We start from the raw sequence: 5,398 nt of genomic DNA, 5'->3' as shown, positions 1-5,398 counted from the left end.
TTTTAGTCGTTTTGAAGTATTTACTTTTGACTTTGTTGATTGTCTCTATTGTACATATTTCTAATTTTAATAACTTTACTCTTTTTGCTATTTCCTTCCTTTTACTGTCTTTGGATTTACTCTACTGTTTTCTGTTTCTAATTAATTAAATTGGAATAAGCTTAGTTCATTAATTTTCAATCTTTATGAATATAAGCATTTCACTATACAAGTTTTCTTATAAGTACCATTTTTGCCGCATCCCATAAGTTTTGATATGTAGTATTTTTAATATTGTTTAGTTCTAAATATTTTCTAATTTCCATTATATTCTACTTTTTGACATGAGTTATTTAGAAGTGTGATTTTTTATTTTCAAATGGATTTTTTCCAATTATTCATTTATTGTTGTTATTTAATTTAATTGCATAGTAGTCATTAAAGATGGGGTATGCACTACCAATTATTTGAAATTTATTCAAATTTTGTTTAATGTTCCTTATTTACACAGGGAAAGATTGTTATTCACCCACTGTTGCTACAGAATTCAATTAGATAAAGCTTTTAAATTTTGTCTTCACATCTTCTACATCCCTACTGACTTTTTTCTTGCTTTATCTATTTGTTACTGAACTATGAGAACATTTTAAAATTCTGCTTTACAGAGGCGGATTTATCAGTTCTCCTTGTGGTTCTATCTGTTCTTGTTTTATTAATTTAGAAGCAATATCACTATGTGTATACAAATTTAGAATTGTTAAATCTTCCTAGAAAGTTGAGCTTCTATCAATATGCAGTGACTCATCTCTAGTCATGCTTTTTGTTTTAAAGTCGATTTAATCAGACAATACCATCAGAGTTATGTCAGCTCTCTTTTGTTTAGTATTTAAATTGTGTTTCTTCCTCCATCTTTATGCTTTAATCTTTCTGTTTACTTTCTGTCTTATATACAGTCCAGAGGTGAATTGTTTTTATTCTGGTAACACTTTTATTTTAACTGGAAAATTTAGTCATTTTATATTGGTTGAGATCACTGGTTGAGTTGAACTTTATTCTATCACTTTATTTTGTACTTCCTGCTGGCCTTGCTCTTTAAAAAAATTTTTTTCCCACTCTGTTCTACTTTCCTCCCTTCTTTTGCGTTGATTCCTCCCTAAACTACTGATGATTCCTCAAATAGTATGGAACTTACACATTCTATTTTTTTCTTTTAGTGTTATCTTAAAAATTTTATTATGAGGGCCGGCCCCATCACCAAGTGGTTAAGTTCGCGCTCTCCACTTCGTGCCCAGGGTTTCACTGGTTCGGATCCTGGGTGCAGACATGGCACTGCTCGTCAGACCGCACTGAGGCGGCGTCCCACATGCCACAACCAGAAGGACCCACACCTAAAATATACAACTATGTACTGGGAGGATTTGGGGAGAAAAAGCAGAAAAAAAAGAAGATTGGCAACACTTGTTAGCTCAGGTGCCAATCTTTAAAGAAAAATTTTATTATGCATATTTAACAGAATAAATAAAATATGTATGCTTTCTACTCAGATAATTCAAGGAATTTAGGCCTTTAATTACAATTACTCTCCTCCTGACTAAAGGCTATTGTTGGTCAGTACTATTTTTAACATCCCAAATTAGACATTATTATTTGTACAGCTAATATGTATTTGGATTTACCCACATGCTAATATATATCTTTATCAATTCTGGAAAATTTCAAGTTACTGTCACTTTATTGCCTCTCCCTCGTTCTATTTATTATGGAAAATGGCCAGGGAGCAGGAAAAACTCATGGAAACAAGAGCCGTATCCAACGGAGGGTCCTCCCCATGGCATCCTATGCCCAGCGGCAGGGCAGGAACCTCAGACTCCCGCAGACAGGCTTGACCTTGGGCTGTGGGAAGCCCATAGGTTCAGAAAACATGGGGCAGTCAGGTTGATGGTCATACTGGGCCAACTGCAAGCTGAGTGAAAGAGATACAAGAGAGAAAAAGAGATGAGAGAGACTCTCAGGCTGCTGAGAAAAAAAAAGCACAGCCTGGTTCCCTGACTTGCCAGTTTCTGTCTCTTCCTGGCTCAGCTGTATTCTGATGCCAGGCCTTCTTTGCATGCTCATTAGACTGCCCAACAGGAGCCAGCTTGAGTGGCTTTGGCTTTTGCAACCAAGAGTCCTGATGAGAACACGCGAGCCTTACTTTCTGTATCTGTGAGATGGGACGACATCTGCCCAACCAACTTCGTAAAGCAAAGTTCAATGGGAAGAAACAAAAACACAAAGAAACAATAAAGAAGAAAACACTTTCACGGCCCCAAACAGAACTAGCCTGTCCACAGGGAGCCACGTCATAGGACACAATGTTAATGGGCAATAGTGCATTCCTTTTCTAAAACAGAGAGACCTACTTAGTTTTCCATTAATCCTTTGAGAGCATATTCACCATCTGTCCCACTCATGTCTGTTAGCTGACTTTCTGTCTGTGTAATTACTGCACATATCAGGTAACTGTAACTGGATGGGATTTTGAGAGGAAGCTAATATTTACTGAATATTTTGTAACGCATTGTCTGCTTTTTACATACATGATCTCATCGATTCCATCCTTACAGTAACCAACAAGATTGAATTAATACACCCATTTTACAAATGAGAAAACTGAGGCTCAGAGAATTGATGCAATTTGGAGCTGGAATTTGAGTCCAGGTTAATTTGACCCAAACCCCATATTCTTTCAACTTTCTCACCATCATGGATGTGAACATCTAGGGCTAACAAGGATGAGTCACTAGGAACACTCCAGAGGTGGATGGAACCAATGGCCTGAACAAGACCATTCACTGGCGCTTAGGGGTACCAGGCATCCTGGCCCCAAAGTCATTATGTGACGCTCTCAGCAGAACACTGAAGTGAGTAGGAAGTTTGGAAAGGAAGAGCCAATCTTTTGCGTTGATCTTGGGGAAGGTCACTGAACAAGGAGAATAGATAGTTTCTAGAACAGTCTCTCGTACACAGAAGGCACTTAATAAATACGGAGTTGAAAACTACAGGTACCCGCAGGGGCCAGATGGGTACTACAAATGAGGGAAGCAGGCTAGAATGTGCAGATAGGTACACATTCAGACTTTGGGGGTGGTTGTGTCCATCTGGAGACCAGAGCTCATGTCTTAGTTAATGGGGGCAGTCATCACTCAGTTGCACCACTACTCAGCTCTCACCAACCACCACCACGTGGGAAGGCAGACTAACCTTGCTTCATCTTCCAATTTTTCTAGGGTCCAGAAATCTGTATTGTTGAGTGATATCCCCAGATTTGTTTTCATGTTGCCCTTGACTAGTCAGAGTCTAGTTTGCAAATAGGCAGTATCCCTCTTTGACTTTCTTCTCCTTCCCAGCTCCTTAAGGAGTCAAAATGGTGGTTCCCAGATACCACATTGGCCACAAACCAGCAGGGCATTGAGAGAAGAGGGAAAGCCAGGCCCATATTCCTGAGGAGACAAGTCACCTCTCAGTTGGGGGATATTGTGATCTTGGCTTGAGTTGCAGGTACCAGCTCACTACAACTCTTTCCATACGGATATCACTTTATATTCTGGGGCTCATAAATGTAGACTTTGGAAGAGAATCGAGCTTATGTTGTATGTGTTTCCTATGATTATTTCTATAAGCGTTGTATTTTGAGGACACAGCTCCTGGAGGAGAAAGGAAACGTACGACTCTTTGAAATGTGATAAGACTGCCAAAAACCCATGAAATCAGTTACGGAAGTTGTGAAACTTAAGTCATGGTTCTATTTGTGCTGTGATGGTGTAAACATTGCAAGTTTTTCATCAAGATGGAAGATAAACACAGCTTTGTCAGGAAGGTGTCCTGAAGACTCGTCACCGCCAGCCTCCGTCTCTACAGCTGAATCCCTCCCCCTTCCTTATCTCCTAAGGTTCAAGACTAGGAAGGGAGCTTCTAAGAGAGAAGCCAGGTACAAAGGAAGGACGGGTCACTTTGGAGTCCTGTAATCCTGGTGTGGTAGACTGTTTCATTCTTCTTAAAACTACTCTCTAAGGAGGAGTGTATCTCCCCAGCCCACTGACATTGGGCTTTGCCACGTTACTTGCTTTGGCCAATATAATGTGAGTGGACTTGATATGTAACATGTCTGAGTAAGGGCTTTAAAGGTGTGGTTTGTGCCAGCCTCTTGCTCTTCCCCTCCACCCTGAGAATGGGTGTACTCCTCACAAGAGATGCTTCTTCCACTTGGGTCCCAGAACGAGAAGATCCATAGAGCAGAGCTGAGTTGGACCACAGCCGTCCTGCAGTTGCTGACATGCAGCATGAGCATCAAGCAAATATACGTTATTTTCAGCCTTGAGATTGAGGGTTGTTTGTTAGACTTCAAAGCTGGCTCAGATACCTGGCTTTGCCACTGATCTTCTGAGCCACGTGATCTTCAGAAAGTTGCTTCGTTTATTCAACCCGAACATTCACTGATGCCTCCCACGTGATAGGTCCTGTTTTAGACACTGGTGGTCTAAGAGGAATAAGACAAGTTTCTGCCGTGGGGTGGGGGGGGGCTCTCAGTGTAGTGGGACAGATGGTGAGTTAAGGGCTGTGGTATGGACCAACACAAGGGTCAGGAGAAGGACCCCTGACTCAGTCAGTGAGATCGTGGAAGACTTTCTGGAAGCATCCTTGCTAAATCCTGAGGAACAAATAAACCAAAAAAAAAAAAAAAAAAAAAAAGGAGGAGGAGGAGGAAAGTTTTTCTTGCCAAAGAAACGTCATGGGCAGAGGCTCGTGACATTTTCAAACTGAGGGCTACTGAGGACAGGGCTGGGACCAGATGGCCTCTGAGATCCTGCTCCCTCCCTCCTCAGTTTCATCCACACACTGACCCTCGCTCAGAAGCTCAGAAAGCTCAGACTCACATCCGAGTCAGTAGTAGTCCTGGTTTGTGCCTCGGGCTATGTCTAGACACCCAGTGACTACCGTGGATTGCTTTGCTTTGGGCCCTGACCTGGGAGCAAAGTGGCAGCTCTCAGGACTGAACAATTTCGGGGGAGCCCCATTCCCGTCAGGCACCCGGGCGGGAGGTGGAGAGTCTCCAGCCCAGGCTGCTGCACTCCCGCCACGTTCCGACCAAGAGTGACTGATTCTGAGTGAATAATTTACTTGTGTTTCCACATTCATCAGACCAAATGAAGAGTTCCCTCCTCCGAACAGAATGGATTGCCTGAGTTAATCCCAGAGTCTGTCTGGGGGAAGTGAAGCATGGTAGAAAAGTAATATGGAAGGCTTGCTGCTGGGACGTATACTGAGTCCAAACAGGAGAGAGATGGGAAAGGGGCAAAATAACAGTCCAGAAGGTTCCTAAGTGCTAAATCCTGTAGTTAACTCGCAAACAGGTTCAAGATACTTCATTACAGTCCTG

Source organism: Equus caballus, chromosome 2 (assembly GCF_041296265.1).
Source record: "Equus caballus isolate H_3958 breed thoroughbred chromosome 2, TB-T2T, whole genome shotgun sequence".
Lineage (NCBI taxonomy): Eukaryota > Metazoa > Chordata > Mammalia > Perissodactyla > Equidae > Equus > Equus caballus.
Note: the sequence above shows the minus strand (reverse complement) of the source record.